This window comes from Lithobates pipiens, unplaced genomic scaffold, assembly GCF_037356315.1.
Source record: "Lithobates pipiens isolate NorthernLeopardFrog02 unplaced genomic scaffold, aLitPip1_a1.2 Scaffold_16, whole genome shotgun sequence".
In the NCBI taxonomy this organism is placed as follows: domain Eukaryota; kingdom Metazoa; phylum Chordata; class Amphibia; order Anura; family Ranidae; genus Lithobates; species Lithobates pipiens.
In genome coordinates, this window is record NW_027507748.1 from 420,180,936 (window position 1) to 420,203,148 (window position 22,213).

General features: G+C 45.9%; 1 protein-coding gene and 1 pseudogene across 11 annotated transcripts in view; one reads left to right on the forward strand and one right to left on the reverse strand.

The window, feature by feature from the left end:
* The window catches only part of ABI3BP (ABI family member 3 binding protein), a 465,661-nt gene that overhangs the window by 440,676 nt on the left and 2,772 nt on the right, over positions 1 to 22,213 (forward strand). The gene's annotated exons all lie outside the window — the stretch shown is intronic.
* Positions 17,757 to 17,875, reverse strand: LOC143984911 (5S ribosomal RNA; annotated as a pseudogene).

Here is a 22,213-nt window from a genome sequence, read left to right on the forward strand (position 1 = left end):
GCCAAACCGATGCCAAAGCATATTTTAGAACAATTAACCCCAAAACGTAACTATAGTTTTGGGCAAAAACTAAATTCACAGCCATAGCGCGTACTCATTAGGAGTACCGGCGCTACATTCAGAATTAACCAACAACATTTAAACTGATGTTAAATAGTGGTCACTACATACCTTCCATCAATGAAGATGACTCTGATTAAGCCCACATAAAGTTCAGCTGTTATAGTGGGATCTTTCTGACATTTACTCAGTTGCCTCTTACAGAAAAAGTTATGGTCTTCAAAGAACTTACAAAGCATTAAGTAATCTCATTGTTGGAAGGTATCAGTCAGGATAAGGGTACAAAAAAATTCCAGGGCATTAGATATACCATAGATACAGTGAAGACAGTCATCAAGAAAAGGAGAAAATATGACACAACAGTGACATTACCAAAAACTGCAATTAAAAAAATCTGTGGGCTGTCCTGAAAAGGGCCGTGCACAGGAGATTCCCTCACAATTTGACAGGCTTGGAGCATTTCTGCAAGGAAGAGTGAGCTAAGATTCTCAAGGCAAGATGTGCCATGCAGATAGACTACGATAGACTACTCCCAGACCCCCCCCCCCCCCCAAAGACTGAAAGCGGTCATAAAATCAAAAGATGCTTCATGAAAGTATAGGGAAATGACAGCTGTGGGGTGGTTGCCTGCAGGGGAACGCAGCGTGGCAATTGGAATTGGCGGCACACTGTGTCCCGGGACATGATGCATCCCCAATCTAGGTAAAGCACTGATGACACAACTCTTTACCCATGTAATCAGCTGTGTCCAATCACACTTGATCACATGTAAATAACAAAATGTCGGTTATCGGCTTTCCGCTCCTCATACTGACAGCGCGTGAGGTGAGGAATGCAGATCAGTGGCATCAGTGATGCCTTTTAGTGCCTGCTCATCAGTGCTACATATTAGTGCCTCTTCATCAGTGCAGCCTCATCAGCGCACATCAGTGATGGAGAAAAATCACTTATTTACAAAATAAAACATTTTTTTCTGTCTTTTTTTAATTTATTTTTTAGCAGATGACTATGCAGCTGTCATTGAAGGTGCAACAGCACTGAAAGCTGAAAATTGGCCTGGGCAGGAAGGGGGTAAAAGTGCCCAGTATTGAAGCGGTTAAAGATGTGCATATTTAAGCAACCAAATTATTCACTTCAGCGCCTGAAAATTTTAACTCCTTCATGACCAGGCCATGTTTTACTTTTTGGCACTGTGCTAATTTAACTGGTGATTGTGCAGTCATGCAAAGCTGTACCCAAGATATATTGATATATATATATTTTTTTTTACACAAATAGAGCTTTATTTTGGTGGTATTTGATCACTACTGTTTTTTTCATTTTTCATTTTTATTTTTTTATTATATAAATGAAAAAATAATATTTTTTATTTTCTGCTAAAAAAATAGGATTTGTATAACAGCTTACCTGTAAAATCCTTTTCTTTTGAGGTACATCACGGGACACAGAGACTCAGTAATTACTGATGGGTTATAGGGTATCACTAGGTGATTGGACACTGGCACACCCTAGACAGAAAGTTCAATCCCTCATATAACCTCAGTTTTGTAGCAAAGCAATATAAGTGTATTAGAAAGGGGAGGGACCTCTGTGTCCAGTGATGTACCTCAAAAGAAAAGGATGTTACAGGTAAGCTGTTATAAAAATCTTATTTTCTTTCTTGTACATCACGGGACACAGTGACTACTGATGAGATGTCCCAGAGCAATGCTATCTGAGGGGAGGGGAACCACACAACATAGGGTGTAATCAGACCTGAGGACCCTGTACCGCTACCTGCAGCACACTACGCCCAAAGGCGATGTCCTTATGCCTTCTCACATCCACCTGATAAAATTTGGTGAATGTACGGACTGATGACCAGGTTGAGGCCTTGCAGATTTGAGCCATGGAGGCCTGATGATGCACCGCGCACGAAGCACTAATAGCCCTAGTGGAGTGCACCTTGATCTGAAAAGGCGGAATCTTTTGCTTCAAACCATAAGCTTGAACAATTACCTGTCTAATCCATTTAGCAATGGTAGATTTTGACGCTGCCTGTCCTCTCTTAGGCTGGATTCACACCTATGCATTTTTAGTGCTTTTTGCATTTTGCAGATTTGCACTACAGAACGTGTTCCATAGGAAACCATGGTTAATGGACTGTTGTGCAAATCTGCAAAATGCAAAAAACACTAAAACTGCATAGGTGAGAATCCAGCCTTAGGACCCTCTGGCATACGAACAAAACATCCTTTTTGCAAACCTGAGCAGTCGGTTCCAGATAGGCTTTGACTGCTCTCACTACATCCAAAGAATGTAGTGACTTCTCTTCTATAGAGCAGGGATTTGGAAAAAAGGAAGGCAGAACAATATCTTGGTTTAGATGAAAACCCAAGATCACCTTTGGATTTTGTTGTCAGAATGTTCCGACCGTGTGTACAAGGGCTAAGTTGAGGACCCAACCTAAGCATTCCAGGTAGTTGATTGTGGTGACCAAATTTTGGTCCAGACGGGCTACCGACCGGTCTATCAAGAGCAAGTCGTCTAGGTATGCTATTATTGTTATACCTTGGGCCCTTAATCTGGCCAGAGGAGGGGCCAAGATCTTTGTAAACACCCGAGGTGCAGTAACTAGCCCGAAAGGCAGAGCTAAAACGGAAAGTGCAATTTTTCTACTTTGAAACGCAGGAATTTTTGATGAGCAGGGAAAATAGGTACATGCAGGTACGCATTCTTGATGTCTATCCTTGTAGGATGGAGACTACCGATCGGATCGATTCCATGCGAAAGGACCGTATCTTTAGAAATCGATTTAGATCTTTGAGATCTAGAATGAGTCTGACATCTCCGTTTGGCTTTGGTGTCATGAAAAGGTTTGAATAAAACCCCATTCCCTGCTCTTGCATGGGAACTACCATGATAACTTTTTGCGACAATAGTCGCTACAACGCTAGAAGGAGAGACTTCTTTTTCTCTGGGTACATTTGATCTGAGGAACCGAGAAGGGAATTCTCGGAATTCTAGTTTGTAACCTAGAGTTATTTTTGGAGACCACCCATTTGTCCCGAAATTCCTCCTGCCAGAGCCCTGAGAACTTTAGTAGTCTTCCCCCCCACTCAAGTGAGTGGGGGCGCCCCTTCATAAGGAGGTCTTAGCGTTTTGTCTTGAAGACATTCTCCCCCAGGACTTCTTTTGTCCCTGGGGTTGACTGTGAGTTTTAACCTTTAAGCCTGATGGAGGAGGCCATCGTGACTGCCTGGAGGCTGATGACCCTGGCACTGGAGAAAGCGACCGTTTAATGGAGGGACGTTTACTCCTTTTCTTGACTGGTATCCCACTAGAGATCCTTTGGATATAATTGTCCAAATCCTCTCCAAACAGTTTTGCACCACGAAAGGGAAATCCTGCCAGGGGTTTCTTACATGGTGATTGGGCTGACCAATTTTTCAGCCATAAGATTCTACGCATGTGTACCAATCCAAGCATAAGGCGAGAGGTCTGAAGGATAGAATCTCTGATAGCATCAACAGCAAAACACAAAGCCGCTGGTAGGTTAGCTAATCCCCGGGCTTGCTGTACAGGTAAAGCTTTAAGCACCTGTTTAATATGGTCTCTCAAATATTGACAGACTCCAATTGCTGCCACTGCAGGTTGAGCTACTGAACCTGCCAAGCAGAAAACATTTTTTAATAGGAATTCCATTTTCTTATCAGTTGGATCCCTAAGCATCTGAGCGTTGTCAACAGGACAAGTCAGGCTTTTGTTTACGGAGGAAATGGCGGCATCAACTGCCGGTATACCCCACATCTTAGTAAATTTTTCCTCCATAGGATAAAGTGTAGAAAACTTTTTAGGAGGGAAAAAAATGTTCATCTGGGTGATCCCACTCAGAATAGATAAACTTTTCCAGCAAACTATAAACAGGAAAAGCATGTGCAGTTTGATGAGATTTCAGTGAACCCAGAGAAGAAGTGGGTTCTTTAACTCAGGTACGGGTAACTTAAATGTGGAACGGACCAATCCTGCAAGAATTTGCACCATCTTCTCATCCAGAGAAGCTGAAGCGGGCCCTTCTCTACTAGATTCCTCTTCCTTTATCCCGGAGTTCCTCACTCTGAGGGTCCTGGGTGACAGAGGGGACCTAGTGCGTTTTCTTCCACTGAGTGAAGATGCGTTTAAGGCCACTAATCTTTCCTCTAAACCATTTATGGTTGAGGAAAAAACCTCCTGTGTAATGTACACAGGGGCTGAAGTGCCAGAAGCAGCTACAGCCCCTGACCCCCACGGCTCTCCCTGGCCAGCCTCCCCGGACCCTGCAGGGGGGGAAGGTGCTGCAGAGTGGGGGTCCTCAGAGCCTGAAGGGAACCCCTTAGAGCCCCTATTCTTTGGGGGAATTGGACCTCTTCTACCCATAGTGCAAAGCAACAAAAGGTAGAGGTACCACAAAAAAATGCACTGAATGCTGAGTACTGTAGTTCAGCAACTACCGCTGCTACCAAGACTCCGTCTGGTGCCTAAGTAAATGCTGCCTGGGAATGCCTGTGTCCTCCACCCTCACATGCGCCTGTCAGCTCTGTGTCCCTCCATAGGCTGTGTGCATCTGAAAAAGAGTGCACTTTAAAACCTGTGTAGCCTAGTGCTCCGCCCCCCCTTCTCCGACCACTTTCGCCCCCACCCCCGCTCGTATTTTAAAAACGAGCGTTTCCCATGCGAGCAGAGACTCTAACCATGCTGGCAAGCATGGAGGGGAGGCTGGGGCAGAGGAGAGGGAAGGGCTGGTGGATGTGAAGCCGCTGTAATGGCAGCGGAAAACGGCGGTGGGTGGTGCGGTATGTTACCGCTCTCTGCCCAGGCATGTCTCAGTCCCCTAATCCGTGGAGAGAGAAACCCAGAAGGAAAAAAAACCCTTACCTTCAGCCTTCCTGGAGCATGGCTGGAGGAGCATAGAGCGTAGACACCAAGCAGACAGTCAGGCATGAAAGGTATGTGCTTTTGGAAGCCCCCAGTGGTGACTATAGGCATAGCATACATTTACTTAAAAGGAAAAAACATACTAGAATTAGAAAAATTCTTGAGGAGTCTCCCTTACCTTATCCAGCTGCAGGGTCTGAATAACAGACCCAATCTTCACCTCTCATGGTGGGCTCCATTAGAAAAAAAAAACCTTCAGAGACTGGGGCCCCCTTGAATAGGGGGATCCGTAGTTCTGGGCCCGTAAGGCACCCTGCCAGGAATATGGCTGAAAAAAACAAATACTGGGCCCAGGGTCCAGCTTTTTAAAAAGAGTTACAGGTAAAACCTTGTTTCATTGGACATGAGGCCCGGGTACCATCCAATTCGGCCTGGAAAAAGACACTTTGAATGGATCCAGTTGCATAGCTGGCCCCAGTAAGGATATTCCAGCGGAGTTCAGCACAGCACATCTTACTTGTGACCAACACCTAAGACACTGGCGAAAAAACTGAGGTACCTCCAGTAGGGGGAGGGGTTATATGGGGGATTGAACTTCCTGTGTAGGGTGTGCCAGTGTCCAATCACCTAGTGATACCCTATAACTCATCAGTAGTGATGGACGAACTTCCGACGGGACGTTTCGCGAACGCGAAATGCGAACGGACCCAAACGTTCGCGAAACCGACCGTTCGCCGCGGGCCCCATTGACTTCAATGGGAGGCGAACTTTGCAAACCTTCATGTCGAATTTGCGGCCACGTGGTAATTATTAGGGGGTAAAACGTAGTCCCACCATCTGGACAATGACATAATACATGTATGAGGTGAATTTGGGATCGATAACTACAAGCATTTTTATTTTATTTGGGAAATTGTTCTAACAATTCAGGACTATGGAGCTAATGAAGGCAATGGAGGAGAGGGAAGGTCAGGGACCAGGGTAGGCAAAGAAGAGGGTGCAGGAGATGATCACCAGCAGCGTGACATACCGGAATGACACATGCACCGTGATAGAGGCATCTGACAGCAGCACCGTAATACAGAGCACTGACAGCAGCACCGTGACATACAGCGCTGACAGCAGCACCGTGACATACAGCGCTGACAGCAGCACCGTGACATACAGCGCTGACAGCAGCACCGTGACATACAGCGCTGACAGCAGCACCGTGACATACAGCGCTGACAGCAGCACCGTGACATACAGCGCTGACAGCAGCACCGTGACATACAGCGCTGACAGCAGCACCGTGACATACAGCGCTGACAGCAGCACCGTGACATACAGCGCTGACAGCAGCACCGTGACATACAGCACTGACAGCAGCACCGTAAGCAGCCCCAGGAGGAAGTCAGCACAGCACAGGGATGGTGTGATCCCCTCATAATAAGAACCCCCAGGAGGAAGTCAGCACAGCACAGGGATAGTGTGATCCCTTCATAATAAGAACCCCCAGGAGGAAGTCAGCACAGCACAGGGATATCATAAGCAGCCCCAGTAGAAATATGACACCGCTCAACCTCTTCAAAGAGGAGGGTAGGGGCATATAGTACGGTGTGCTTTTTTGGGTCAAGGAAGTGAGCCAAATGAATTAAGAAGGTCTGTGTGCTTGATTAAAAAAATAGTTTATAGACATATACATGGTCTACTGGTCACATGTGTTGAATTCCTCCGAGATCCATGCCTCATTCATTTTTAGAAATGTGAGGTAGTTAACACTGTGGTGAGCTAGGCGAGTACGCTTATCGGTCACAATCCCCCCTGCTGCGCTGAACGTCCTTTCGGACAGGACACTGGATGAGGGGCAAGCCAACAGTTCGATTGCAAATTGGGCAAGCTCTGGCCAGAGGTCAAGCCTGCCCACCCAGTAGTCTAGGGGTTCATCACTCCTCAGAGCGTCCACATCGGCCGTTAACCCAATGTAGTCGGACACCTGACGGTCTAGGCGTTCCCTGATGCTGGATCCGGATGACACCTGTCGATGGGTCGGCTGAAAGAATGACCTCATATCCGAAGTCACCAACACATCTTCAAACCGGCCTCTTCTTGCAGGCGCTGTTGGATTGGTACCCGCAAATCCTTCTCTGGGAGTGGGAATTGCTCCTCTGCCAGCGCACGCAAAAGCAGAATGCAGCATTTCTCGAAGCAAGGCCTGGAAGTGCTGCATTCTGACAGCCCTCTGCGACGGCGGTAACATTTCCGCCATTTTGTGTTTGTACCGGGGGTCTAAGTACGTTGCCACCCAGTACTGGTCCTTGACCCTCATGCTTTTTATACGGGGGTCCCTATTAAAACACTGGAGCATGAAGGCCCCCATTTGCACTAAAGTGGAAGCGGTGTGGTGGCCTGGCTCCTGCTCATCATCCAGGATAATGTCGTCCTCTTCATTCTCCTCTCCCCATCCTCGCACAACAGGGATCCCAGAAAGGTTTAAAGCATGCTCTTCTTGCTCCTGCTCATCCGCCCCGGCACCATCCTCCTCTGACTCCTCATCAGACTCCTGTTGTTGACTTGTCTCAGATAGAGTAGCCCCCCCTGGGAATTCATCCAGCATTGCGACTTCCTCATCTTCCCGCTCCTGCTCCTCCACAGCCTGATCAATGACACGACGCAATGCACGCTCCAGAAAGAAGGCATAAGGTACCATGTCACTGATGGCGCCATGGCTGCGACTGACCAGTTTGGTGATCTCCTCAAATGGCCGCAGAAGTCTGCATGTGTCGCGCATGAGCAGCCACTGGCGCGGTGAAAAAAAACCCAGCTCCCCAGAACCGTTTCTTTCGCAGAGTTCATACAGGTAGACGTTAACTGCACGTTTCTGCTGGAGCAGCCTATCAAGCATATAGAAGGTTGAGTTCCATCGCGTCGGGCAATCGCAAATAAGACGTCTGACCGGCAGATGGTGTCGCCGCTGAATGTCAGCAAGGCGAGCCATGGCCGTGTAAGATCTTCTGAAATGGGCCGAGATTTTCCTTGCCTGCCGCAAGATGTCCTGGACCCCAGGGTATTTGACAAGGAATCGCTGCACGACCAAGTTTAAGACGTGTGCCATGCACGGCACGTGCGTGATTTTGCCCTGTTTCAATGCGCTAAGCAGATTGGCACCGTTGTCACACACCACTTTACCAACTGTCAAATTGAGCGGTGTTAGCCACTCATCTGCCTGTGAACGCAAAGCTGAAAGGAGTGCCGGGCCAGTGTGGCTCTTTGCTTCCAGGCACAACAGACGCAGCACGGCATGGCAACGTCTCACCTGGCATGTGGAATAGGTTCTGGGGAGCTTGGGCGGTGCAGTGGAAGAGACGCTAGCAGCGGAAAAGGAGGAGGCAGCTGAGGAGGAGAGGGAGGAGGATGGAGTAGGAGGAGGAGAAGAAGAGTCAGGCCTGCATGCAATCCGTGGCGGTAAAACCAAATCTACACGGGTGCCACGGGTTACATGCTTGACGGCCGTCAGAAGGTTCACCCAGTGGGCAGTAAAACTGATATACCTTCCCTGCCCGTGTTTGCTAGACCACGTGTCTGTGGTCAGATGTATCTTGGCACCGACACTGTGTGCCAGAGATACATTCACTTGCCGCTGAACATGGCCATATAGCTCTGGGATGCCCTTCTCTGAGAAATACTTCCTTCCTGGGACCTTCCATTGTGGTGTTCCAATGGCCACAAATTTGCGAAAGGCCTCCGAGTCCACCAGTTTATATGGCAGTAGTTGGCGGGCTATGAGTTCTGACAAGCCAGCCGCCAACCGTTGGGCAAGAGGGTTATCCGGCATCATCATTTTTTTACGCTCAAACATTAGGCCCACGGAAGCCTGCCTTTTTGCAGAAAAATGTGAGCTTGGCGTGATGGAAGGTGGAGTGGAGGACAATTGTGAGGAGAGAGGAGAAGGAGAAGTAGAAGACGAGGCTGGACGGTGAGAGCCTGCAGTGTGGCTTTGTGTGTTCCGTTGCTCCCACTGGGCTCGGTGATGGCTGCTCATGTGCCTTCTTAAGGCGGTCGTCCCTAGGTGAGTATTGGGCTTACCGCGACTAACGCGTTGACTGCAAAGATTGCAGATGGCAACGCTATTGTCAGCAGCGGACACGTTAAAAAAAGCCCACACTGCGGAGCCATGTGCCGGTGTCCTGGGAGCGCCAGATGTGACCGTACATGGTCGATGACTCGCTCCTGATACATTTGCAGTCTGCTTTGTCCCTGCTGTGCAATGTAAGTCATTGCTGCTTCTCCTCCCTATCTGCTGGTCCATATCTCCCTCTGAACTCCCCTCCTCTTCCTCTCTTGTGGGCACCCACGTGACATCACTAGACACGTCATCATCAACGTCACCTTCCCCACCGCTATAAGTAGAGATCTCGGAGTAGGCAGCAACACCGGGGACCAACCTCCTCCTTGGGCTGATCTGGGTACTGGCGTCAGACTGCTGAGTAGCGCTTGTTGCTACCTCCTCTTCCTGATCCAATACCAAGAGTGGCTGCGCATCAGAAATGTCCTCTTGATATGGATCGGAAAATAATTCCAGTGACTCAAGCGGAAGGTATGTGGTGGTGGTGGTGGTGGTCGTGTTGTTGGTGGTAGTGTCTTTGGGGGTGCACATAGCAGAGAGTGAAGAAGAGGGTGCAGATCGAGAGGATGAGGAGGGTGCAGAAGAGTAAGGCTGAGCGAGCCACTCAACCAAGTCTGGTGCATCCTTTAAAGTAATTGAACGCACCTTCTGCAACTTCCCACTTTGGCTCAAGCCTGTTGCTCCTGCCCTACCCCTACCACCCCTGCGGAAGGGCCTGCCTCTTCCTCTGCATGTCATTTTTTAAATGACCCTGTGACAAAACTCTTAGTCCCTATACCGCTGAAGGACTGCTGCAGTATAGGTGAGCGGTCAGCAGTGGTGCACGTCAACCCTATCTATTGTGGACCTATAGCGGTCCTTACAGAACAGCAGACTGTACCGCACTCAAGCCTATGTACCGTAGCACCCTATACCAAGTTACCAGTCCTTATAAGAACTTTTGTGGACCAAGCAGGTTGTGTATTAGTGTTTAGCAGACTGTACGTCAGTCCCTATACCGCTGAAGGACTGCTGCAGTATAGGGCAGCGGTCAGCAGTGGTGCACGTCAACCCTATCTATTGTGGACCGATAGCGGTCCTTACAGAACAGCAGACTGTACCGCACTCAAGCCTATGTACCGTAGCACCCTATACCAAGTTACCAGTCCTTATAAGAACTTTTGTGGAACAAGCAGGTTGTGTGTTAGTGATTAGCAGACTGTACGTCAGTCCCTATACCGCTGAAGGACTGCTGCAGTATAGGTGAGCGGTCAGCAGTGGTGCACGTCAACCCTATCTATTGTGGACCGATAGCGGTCCTTACAGAACAGCAGACTGTACCGCACTCAAGCCTATGTACCGTAGCACCCTATACCAAGTTACCAGTCCTTATAAGAACTTTTGTGGACCAAGCAGGTTGTGTATTAGTGTTTAGCAGACTGTACGTCAGTCCCTATACCGCTGAAGGACTGCTGCAGTATAGGGCAGCGGTCAGCAGTGGTGCACGTCAACCCTATCTATTGTGGACCGATAGCGGTCCTTACAGAACAGCAGACTGTACCGCACTCAAGCCTATGTACCGTAGCACCCTATACCAAGTTACCAGTCCTTATAAGAACTTTTGTGGAACAAGCAGGTTGTGTGTTAGTGATTAGCAGACTGTACGTCAGTCCCTATACCGCTGAAGGACTGCTGCAGTATAGGGCAGCGGTCAGCAGTGGTGCACGTCAACCCTATCTATTGTGGACCGATAGCGGTCCTTACAGAACAGCAGACTGTACCGCACTCAAGCCTATGTACCGTAGCACCCTATACCAAGTTACCAGTCCTTATAAGAACTTTTGTGGAACAAGCAGGTTGTGTGTTAGTGATTAGCAGACTGTACGTCAGTCCCTATACCGCTGAAGGACTGCTGCAGTATAGGTGAGCGGTCAGCAGTGGTGCACGTCAACCCTATCTATTGTGGACCGATAGCGGTCCTTACAGAACAGCAGACTGTACCGCACTCAAGCCTATGTACCGTAGCACCCTATACCAAGTTACCAGTCCTTATAAGAACTTTTGTGGACCAAGCAGGTTGTGTATTAGTGTTTAGCAGACTGTACGTCAGTCCCTATACCGCTGAAGGACTGCTGCAGTATAGGGCAGCGGTCAGCAGTGGTGCACGTCAACCCTATCTATTGTGGACCGATAGCGGTCCTTACAGAACAGCAGACTGTACCGCACTCAAGCCTATGTACCGTAGCACCCTATACCAAGTTACCAGTCCTTATAAGAACTTTTGTGGAACAAGCAGGTTGTGTGTTAGTGATTAGCAGACTGTACGTCAGTCCCTATACCGCTGAAGGACTGCTGCAGTATAGGTGAGCGGTCAGCAGTGGTGCACGTCAACCCTATCTATTGTGGACCGATAGCGGTCCTTACAGAACAGCAGACTGTACCGCACTCAAGCCTATGTACCGTAGCACCCTATACCAAGTTACCAGTCCTTATAAGAACTTTTGTGGACCAAGCAGGTTGTGTATTAGTGTTTAGCAGACTGTACGTCAGTCCCTATACCGCTGAAGGACTGCTGCAGTATAGGGCAGCGGTCAGCAGTGGTGCACGTCAACCCTATCTATTGTGGACCGATAGCGGTCCTTACAGAACAGCAGACTGTACCGCACTCAAGCCTATGTACCGTAGCACCCTATACCAAGTTACCAGTCCTTATAAGAACTTTTGTGGAACAAGCAGGTTGTGTGTTAGTGATTAGCAGACTGTACGTCAGTCCCTATACCGCTGAAGGACTGCTGCAGTATAGGGCAGCGGTCAGCAGTGGTGCACGTCAACCCTATCTATTGTGGACCGATAGCGGTCCTTACAGAACAGCAGACTGTACCGCACTCAAGCCTATGTACCGTAGCACCCTATACCAAGTTACCAGTCCTTATAAGAACTTTTGTGGAACAAGTGAGTTGTGAATGTTTAGCAGACTGCAGCAGAAGGGCAGCAGTCAAGTATAATATCCTTTCTATATTTGGAAGAAAGAATATTATACATGTACAAGCCTATTACTGTACCACTGATACCAGTCCTGAAAAGAACCTTTGTGGAACTAATAATAACAGCAAGTCTTTAAAATTACCCTCACTGCCTGACAACACTGCTTCCTTCCTGTCCCTATACAAATTGGCAAAAAAAGAGAACGATTAGTGGTTACTGGAACAGCTCTTTTGTGGACCTTGATAGTAACAGCTAATGATGATGATGATGATGATGATGATGAAAGACTAATCTGGCTGTCCCTGTAGCATACACCGTCCTTTCCCTTTCTCTAAACTAACAAAAGACACTCAGGCTGCTGCAAGAATCAGCAGCACAGCAAACCTATCAACACCTAACACCTATACCAGTCCTGAAAAGAACTTTTGTGTACCAAATAGCTAGTGGTTTATCTCTCCCTACTCCACACAGGAACCTGTCCCTATCTTAACAGAAGAAAGAATGTAAAATGGCCACCGGATCGGGTGTATTTATAGGTTAGGGGGAATGTACAAGTGTCCATGTGCTGTCATGTCTCAATTGGCTGTCCTGTATCACATGATAAACGTGTCACCAAAGGTTAAAGTTCTTGTATACATTAAACACGTAAGTCCGCCGCGGCGAACGACGGAAAAAGGCGTTCGAACGTGCGGACCGCGAATGTCGGAAATTCGCCGCGAAACGACCGCCGGGCGAACCGTTCGGCCATCACTACTCATCAGTAATTACGGAGTCTCTGTGTCCCGTGATGTATGAGAAAGAAACATAGCCAATAAAAAAAAGTAAAAACAACATTTTTTTTTTCATAACATTTAGGCCAAAATGTATTCTGCTACATGTCTTAGGTAAAAAAAAAAAAATATCCAATATGTGTATATTGTATATTGATTGGTTTGCGTGAAAGTTATAGTGGCTATAAACTATGGTATATACAGTATACTGTAATACTATACACTGTCTGGGACAGGGCATTCAAAGGGTTTACTGTGTGCACAACAATGTGTAATATGTGCTGCTTTTTACTAAAGATCTGTGTTTTTTATCCTTGCTTTGCAGGTATAAGAAAGAGACATTGTTCCCTCTTGACAAACCCCTGTGTTAATTGTACACAGCCGCTCAGCAGGTCCCAGACATGAATCACTGGCCAGGACCTGCTGTGTACAATCACAGTGGGTGTAGGCAGAGGTTGTGTGCCCTAAACATGGAAACAGGCAGCGACGTACCAGTAAATTGTGGGCAGGTGGTCCACAAGTGGCTATTGAAAGTCTATTTTTCCCCCCTTTAGGCCCCATTTGCATTACGCGATTTAAAATCGTGGCAAAACACACATTTGAGTGCCATTATTTTTAACTGCTTAAAAACCAGGCCTATTTTTCAGACTCTGTGTTTACAAGTTAAAATATATATTTTTTTTTTTTTGCTAGAAAATTACTTAGAACCCCCAAACATTATTTATATATATATATATATTTTTTTTTTTTTCAGACACCCTAGAGATTAAAATGTCAGTCGTTGCAATACTTTATGTCACAACGTATTTGTGCAGCAGTCTTACAGGCGCAAATCTTTTGGAAAATATACTTTTTTGACTTAAAAAATAAGACAACAGTAAAGTTAACCCAATTTATTTTTATTTTGTGAAAGATAAATGTTACGCCGAGTAAATTGATACCCAACATGTCATGCTTTAAAATTGCGCCCGCTTGTGGAATGGCGACAAACTTTTGCCCTTAAAAATCTCCATAGGTGACATTTAAAAATTTCTACAGGTTACTAGTTTTGAGTTACAATTAAAGTGATTGCGGCGATACCTCACGTGTGGTTTCAACACCGTTTTCGTATGCGAGCACTACTTGCGTATGCATCCGCTTCTGCACGCGAGCTCAGTGGGACGTGGCGCTTGAAATTTTATTTATTTTACTTATTTTTTCTCTGTCCTTTAAAAAAAAAAAAATCGGGTCACTTTTATTCCTATTACAAGGAATGTAAACATTCCTTGTAATAGAAAAAAAAGCATGACAGGGTCTCTTAAATGTGAGATCTGGGGTCAAAAAGACCTCAGATCTCATATTTACACTAAAATGCAATAACATAAGTGTCTGTTTTGTTTTTACAAAAAAAAAAAAAATGTCCCCTTTAGGAGCATTAGGCATCCGCCCTCCAATGCTATGGAGCCGAGTGGGGGCCATTTTTCCCTCACTCAGCATCCAGGCAGTGAGGGGAACAGAGATGATCGTTTTGATGAGGACTGGAGCATGGCGGGAGGAGGCCTCTCTTGCCCCCAATAAAAGTGATCACATGGTGAATCCACCACTGAGACCACTTTTATCTGAAAGAGGATCGCCAGGTGTTTTTAAAAATAACAGGGTTATGGCAGCTAGCTGCTGCCATAATGGTATTTAGCGACATATAATGATGACGGACGGTCCTTAAAGCAGAGTTCTGCCATTTTTTATTATTTTTTATTTTAAGTAGTTTTTTTTTTTAAGTAAGCAGCTGTCTCCTTTTAAAATATGGACACTTGCCTGTCCAGGACCCCTGGAGATGTTGGTACCCAAAGCCGGTCTGTCCATCAGCTCTCGGGTGCTGCCACCACCATCTTCGGAAAGGGAATCAGGAAGTGAAGCCTTCCAGCTTCTCTTCCTGGTTCCCTAATGCACAAGCGAGACTCGCGCTGCACGTTTCCACTGGTCCCTGCTGCCTCCCGGGACTCGTGTATCTCCCAGAAGACAGCGGGGGGGGGATGGGAACTGGCGTGGATACCCGCAGGTGGCATTGGTATTTATGCCCATAAGTGGGCACTAAATACCTGTATTAGACAGGTATCTGCTCCCCCCACCCCCCGAAAGGTGCCAAATGTAACATCGGAATTGGGAAGGAAAAAAAAAAGTTCAATTTTTGTGTGGAACTCCGCTTTAAGTAGTTAATAGCACCCCAAACATGGCAGAAGCTTCTTTTGGGTGACTAACACGCATAGGACAGCCCTGTGAAGTGAATTTTGTTTTTAATTGAATTGTACAAATTATACTGTAGGCTACATTAAAAGGTAGAAAAATTCTGAGGGGATTGATCTTGGCCTGTTTTTTTACATCTGAAAAACCTGGTATTTTTACAGGGGGTGTGTAGACTTTTTATATCCACTGTAATTTTGGCACCATTTTGACATCCATAAGGGTGACTGAACAGAAAAAAATATTATGTATGTATTACAAGCATGTCTTTAACAGAACTGAAAGAAAGAACTAAGGAAAAAAATATATATATATCAGGTACCATATGCCAGAAGTAGTGAATAAAACAGGCAATCTATGTTCTGTAACAAAATAAGATTAAGGATACTTGTTTGGCATTGTACCATTTTCACAGCAGGGGTAGGCAACCTTTTGCACGCACAGTGCCATAAAAAAAGTCAACGTCTCACAAAAACTAAGTTTTATAAAGTAAATGCTGTACACAAATAGTTTGAAATGAACATGGAACTTTCAGAAATCAATGGTATGTGGTAAGTAAATAATAGGATTTTTATAACAGCTTACCTGTAAAATCCTTTTCTTTTGAAGTACATCACGGGACACAGATCCATAGTAATTACTATGTGGGTTATAGTCCACCATCAGGTGCTGGACACTGGCACACCCTAAACAGGAACTTGCCTCCCTATATAACCTCTCCCACTACTGGGAGTATCTCAGTTTTGTAGCAAAGCAATACACATTTATACTAGAAAGAGGGGTGGGACCTCCGTGTCCCATAAAGTACTTCAAAAGAAAAGGATTTTACAGGTAATTAATCATATATCACGGGACACAGAGCCATAGCAATTACTATGTGGGATGTCCCAGAGCAATGCCAACTGAGGGGAGGGAGACACAACCAAAGTAGGGCACCATGAGATCAGAGGATTTATACTGCTGCCTGCAGTACACTGCACCCAAAGGCGACATCCTCATGTCTTTTTACATCCACCAGATAGAATCTGGTAAACATAGGGATTGAAGATCAAGTTACGGTCTTGCAGAATTGAGCCATGGAGGCTTGGTGATGCACTGCCCACGAAGCACTAACAGCCCTAGAGGAGTGCACTTTGATTTAAGAGGGTAGAACCACCTCTTTAAACCATAAGCTTGAACGATTACTTGTTGAATCCATTTAGAAATAGTAGATTTCGATGCTGCCTGTCCTCTTTTAGGACCTTCAGGCAACACGAACAAAACACCCATTTTTCTTCCATAGAACAGGGTTCTAGAAAAATGATGGTAGAACAATATCCTGGTTTAGATAAAAACCTGATATTACCTTTGGTAAAAAGTTAGGATGAGGACGCAATACTACCTTATCCTTGAATAATAAACACATGGCTCTTTACAAGAAAGAGCAGCCAGTTCTGATACCCTTCTTGCAGCAGATATGGTTACCAGAAAAAATTGTTTCCTTGTCAAAAAAAGTACCAAGGGAATATGTTGTATTTGCCCAAAAAAAGGAGGTTTTGGAATGCCAACAAAATTTAATTCAAGTCCCACGGGTTCAGGGGTTACCTAACCGGAGATTAAGCCGTGTTACCCCCTGAATAAAGTTATGAACCAAAGAATGTGAAGCAAGTGATCCTTGAAATAATACCTATAAGGCCGAGACCTGTCCTTAGAAAGCACTCAAGGCCAGCCTTATTTCTCACCCCATCTGCAGAGAGTCAAGGATTCTACCTTTGACCTATTTCCTGGGGTGAAACTCCTGGTTTCACACCAGGAGACATGTTTCCCAGACTCCATAATATATAATTATGGAGGCCGGCTCTCTTGCATTAACCAAGGTAGAGACTACTGAACCTGAAAGCCCACGCTTCTTCAGAGTATGGGTCTTCATAGCTAGACCATTAAATTTAGTGTTTTTAAAGTAGGATGGAACACCGAACCTTGCGAGAGAAGGTCTGACCATGGTGGTAGGGTCCATGGGTCCCCTACTGCCATCTTTACGATCTCTGCATACCAAGTTTTCCTGAGCCCCGCAAGGGGCCACAAGAATCAACGACTTCCCTTCCTGCTTGCGAAGAAGTAGTGGACGCAGGCAGAATAGGAGGGAATTCATAAATCAGTGAGAACCGATTCCACGGGAATAGCAAGGCATCTGTTCCGCATGCTAGCAGATCCTTTGTTCTTGACACAAAGTTGAAGATTTCTTTGTTGAACCTGGACGCAAACAGATCTATGTCTGGGATCCCCCATTTTTGACAGGAAGATTTCGGGGTGAAGGGACCATTCTCCCAGGAATAACTACTGGAGACTCAAATAGTCCGCCTGCCAATTTTCTATTCCTAGAATGAAGACTGCCAATAGGCAAGGTACATTGTTTTCTGCCCAAGATAGGATAAAATTCACCTTTCTCTGGGCCGCACAACTTCTTGTGCCCCCTTGGTGATTAATACAGGCCATTGCTGTGGCATTGTCGGATTGAGTCCTGGCAGGACAATACCGTAAACTGAACGTTCAGGCCCTCAGGACCAAAAGCTTTGTCTGAATTTCTACAATGTTAATGGGCAAGGCCATTTCTGATCTGGGACACTTCTCTTAGACAGTTGCCTCTTCCAGGACTGTTCCCCAGCCTAAACAAAAAAGGTTGGCATATGTTGTTACCACTTCCCAGGTTACTGGAGGAAGTAGATTTTTAATTATTAACCATAGACTGAGGCTCCGGCGCACTCAGCCTACAGCACCTGGTATTTCCAGGTGGTCTCTCATCCGGGTACTAACCAGGCCCGACCCTGCTTAGCCGCCATGATCAGACGAGATTGGGTGCCATCAGGGTGATGTGGCCGTAGGCTTTGGAGTCAGACACATTGGGAATGTAGAGCTTGAACCCTTTGTTCCAAGCCAATAGGATACTGTTTTGCAGCAGTCTCAAATGAAACTGAGCATAAGGAATGGCCTCGAATTAAGCTACAATCTTTCCCAACAACCTCATGCAAAGTTGAATAGAAGAAATTCACCTTGCTTCGACCACCTAAATCAGTTCCTTTATGGCGCTGATCTTTGCCTGGGGTAAGAATATCCTTTTCTGGGTGTACCTATGATCGGACCCAAGTATTTTAGCCTTCTTCATGGTTTTAAAGAAGATTTCTCCTAGGTTGAGAATCTGACCTAGATATTCCAGGTAGTTGAATGTGGTGACCATACTTTGGTCTAAGCGGGCTACCGACTGGTCTATCAAGAACAGATCAACCATAACCGTTATACCTTGGGCCTTTAATCTGGCTAGAAGAGGGGCCAGAACCTAAGTAAACACTCAAGGTGCAGTAGCTGGACCGGAAAGCAGAGCTACGCACTGAAAATTAAGATTTTCCACCTTATAAAGTAGATATTACTAGTGAGTGAGGAATTAGGCATATGGAGGTATGCATTTTTTATGTCAATTGACACCAGAAGTTCTCCTTGTAGGATGGAGATAACTGATTTGGATTGACTCCATACGAAAAAAAAAAAAAAAGAGTGGTTATATTCAGGCACTGAATTTATATTTTTGAGATCCAGAATGTCCATTTGGATTTGGCACCATGAAAAAAATGGGTCTGAATCAAACCCCAACCTCAGTTCTTACATGGGGACCCCAATGATCACTTTTTTTCTTTTTCTCTGGATTCTTAGAAATGTTTGATAGGAACTCCAGTTTGTACCCTGGAGCTATTAAGGAAGTCCCCCATTCGTCTCAACACTCTTCCTGCCAGATCCTTGAGAATTGCAAAACAATTCCCCCTATGCGATGGAACCTGATGGTGGAAGCCACCGTGATTGCCTGGAGGCGAGGAGAAAGAGCTTTAAAAAGAAAAAACATTTACTCTTTTTCTTAAATGGCAAAAGGGGTGCTTTCCAGTAGAATTTCTTTGGATGTATTATCAAAAACATGCCCAAATAGCTGTTTCACCGCAAAAAGGAAGACTAGCCAGGAGCTTCTTACAAGGCACTTAGCGAAGGGCACAAGGCCTGAAGGATAGAATCTCTCATAGCAACTATTGCAAACATAAAGCTGTCTCCTGGGCATTGAACACCTGTTAAACTGGTCTCTCAATGATTAAGCAATTACTGTCAGCGCAGGGCAAGACACTCAATTTGCACGAGAAAAAAAAATGTTTTTTTTTTCCCAATAGGAATTCCACCTTTTTATCTGCTGGATCCCTAAGCATTTGAGCATTGTCTGCCGGACAAGTCAAACTTATTCACAGAGGATATACCAGTGTTAATTGCTGGTATACCCTACTTAGTGAATTTCCTCCACCATAGGATAAAGTGTGAAAACTTTTTAGGAGGGTGATCCTCTCAGATACAAAAAAGCTTTTCCAGCAATGGACAGGAAAAGGCCTGCACAGCTTGAGGAGGCTTTAGTGAACCCAAACACTCAATTAAGGGTACATAAATGTGGAGCGATCATTCAGCAAGAAATTACACCATAAATCTTAAGATTGGAACAGCCGATTCTCCGCATTTGACACCTCAGAAGAGGAGTCAGCCTCACCACGGTCCCCTGAGGGAATTAGTCTTCTCTTGCCTCTAGTTCCTCAGTTTGAGGGTCCTGGGTAATGGAAGAGAACCTGTCGCATTTTAACCTGCACTGGGAAGCGATTAAAGTCGCTAAGCTTGTTTTTTTATTTATTTTTATATAAAATAAACAGGGGCTGCAGTGTCAAAACCAGTTGCAGACATTTCATGGCCCTGGTGCTCACTCTGACCATCCACCCCCTCTCAAGGGAGAATGACATTTGTAGAGATGAGTAGTCTTTCCAGAGCTTGAAGGAGACCCTTTTAGCTCTTTTTTGGTGGCGTTTCAACCCCCTCTTCTGACCATAGCCCGATGCACAAAGCAGAGAAACTACCAGAAGAAAATGCATCCACTGCTTGAGCAATAATCTAGGCACAGCCGCTGCTATTAATGCTCAGCCTGATGCAAATAGTAAATGTGTCACAGGAAATGCTTGCATCACCAAAACCTCTTTCATGCTTTTCTTTGCTCTTATGTCTCTGACAAGTTTGGCAGCCAGCATAAATATATATATTTTTTTAAATCAACTCCCACGTTGGAGGACGTAAGCCCCACCATCGCATCATGCCCCCCTTTCCTTTTCAAAAAAGTTTTCCTGCACAAACGCGGGCCTCCAATCCGACAAGATCAGCTGAGTGAGGGAGGGATGGTGTAGAGGAGACCTGGAAGCCGCCACCATGTCGGGGCGGTGAAAGAAAAGGCATTGCTGATCATTTTTAGTTCTCCCTTATACTCAGCCTCTTGAAGAGGGGAAGAGTTCAGCTCCGGTGGGGGTGTCTGAAGGAAGCAAAAGCCCCCCAAACTTACCGAACGTCTGCCCGCTAGCCGGAGGAAAAAAAAGTCTGCTGCTTCTGTGACACAGCGTGACTGAGCAAAGCATGAGAAGGTATGTGCTCCATACAGCCCCCAGTGGTGACACTGAGGCATGACAACATTTACTTTGAAGGAGACATTTCATAAGAAAATGTAAAAATTCCTTAGAAAAACTCCTTACATTTCCCGCTGCAGGGTTTTCTGTGGTAAAACCAGAGCCAATCTTCACCCTTCACGTTGGGTTCCGTTAAACCTTCAGGAGCTGGGCACCCTCGGGGAATCCACAATCCTGGACCTGTAAAAAGCACCCCACCAGTAAAACTTTATGGCCTTAATACCAAAAGTACCGGATCCCGGGGTCCAGCTCTCTAAAAAAGAGAAGCGTTACAGGCAAAACCTTGTTTCTTCGGATACGAAGCCCAGGTACCATTCAATTCGGCCTAAAAGACACTTTGAATGGATCCAGCTGCATAGCTTGCTCCAGTGGAGCGCAGCACAGCACATCTTCACTCGTGACCAACACCTTAGACACTGGCCAAAAAACTGAGATACTCCCAGTAGTGGGAGGGGTTATACAGGGAGGCAACTTCCTGTTTAGGGTGTGCCAGTGTCCAGCACCTGAAAGTGGACTATAACCCACATAGTAATTACTATGGCACCGTGATGTACAATTAAAGAAAGTAACTTACCCTTTTTCCAGAAGACTTGTGCTGCAAGGTAAGTACAATAAGTCTGAAATTAATATGCCGTCTGGCATAATCAATTCCGTGCTATAAAGAGTGAGGATAGTGGTCAACCTAATAAAGTTCTCTCAGATCAGGCCCAATTTCTTCATACCTCAAATCCACCCAAATTCCCACACCTTCATACCTTAAATTCACCCCAATTTCTGCACCTTAACATATCAAATCAGACTCATTCTTTGACCTTCGCACCTCAGATTTGCCCCAATACCATCACAACTCAGATCAGCCCCAATTCCTGCACCATCAAACCTCGCATCACCTCCATTTCCTGCACCTTCTCACCGTAGATCAGCCCAATTCATGCACCTTCACACCTTCAATTAGTCAAAATTCCTGCACCATCACACCTCAAATGAGGCCCAATTTGTGCACCTTCACACTTCATATCAGTCCCGATTCCTGCAGCCCCACACCTCAGATCACTCCAATATTGCCCTTCCCACCTCTGATCACCCCAAATCCTGCACATTCAGATCTCAAATAATCCCACTGCACCTTCACACCTTAGATCAGCCCCAATTCCTCCATGATCAAATTTCAGATCACCCTAGTTTCTGCACCATCAGAGCTCAAAAAAATCCCAATGCATGTACATTCACACCTTTACACATCATGTCAGCCCAATTTCTGTACCTTTGTATTTAGATAAGCAAACATCCTGCATCTTCACACCTCGGGGATCAACCCAATTCCTGCACCTTTACACCACAAAACACGCCACAACCTGCACCTTTACACTCAGATCAGTCCCAATTCCTGCATTACCACACCTCAGGTCAGCAAGAATTCCTGCATGAGCACAGCTCAGATCAACCCAATTTCTGCACATTCACACCTCCAATCAGTCCCATTCCTGCACCATTAGATCTCAGGTCATTCCCAATTCCTTTACACCTCAGATTACTCACTATTCCTGCACCATCACACCTCAAATGAATACCAATTTCTGCATCTTCAGGTCTCACATAAGCTTAATTCCTGCACCTTCACAGGTCAGATCAGTCCCAATTCCTGCACCTTCCAAGGTCAGATCAGTCCCAATTCCTGCACCTTCCAAGGTCAGATTAGC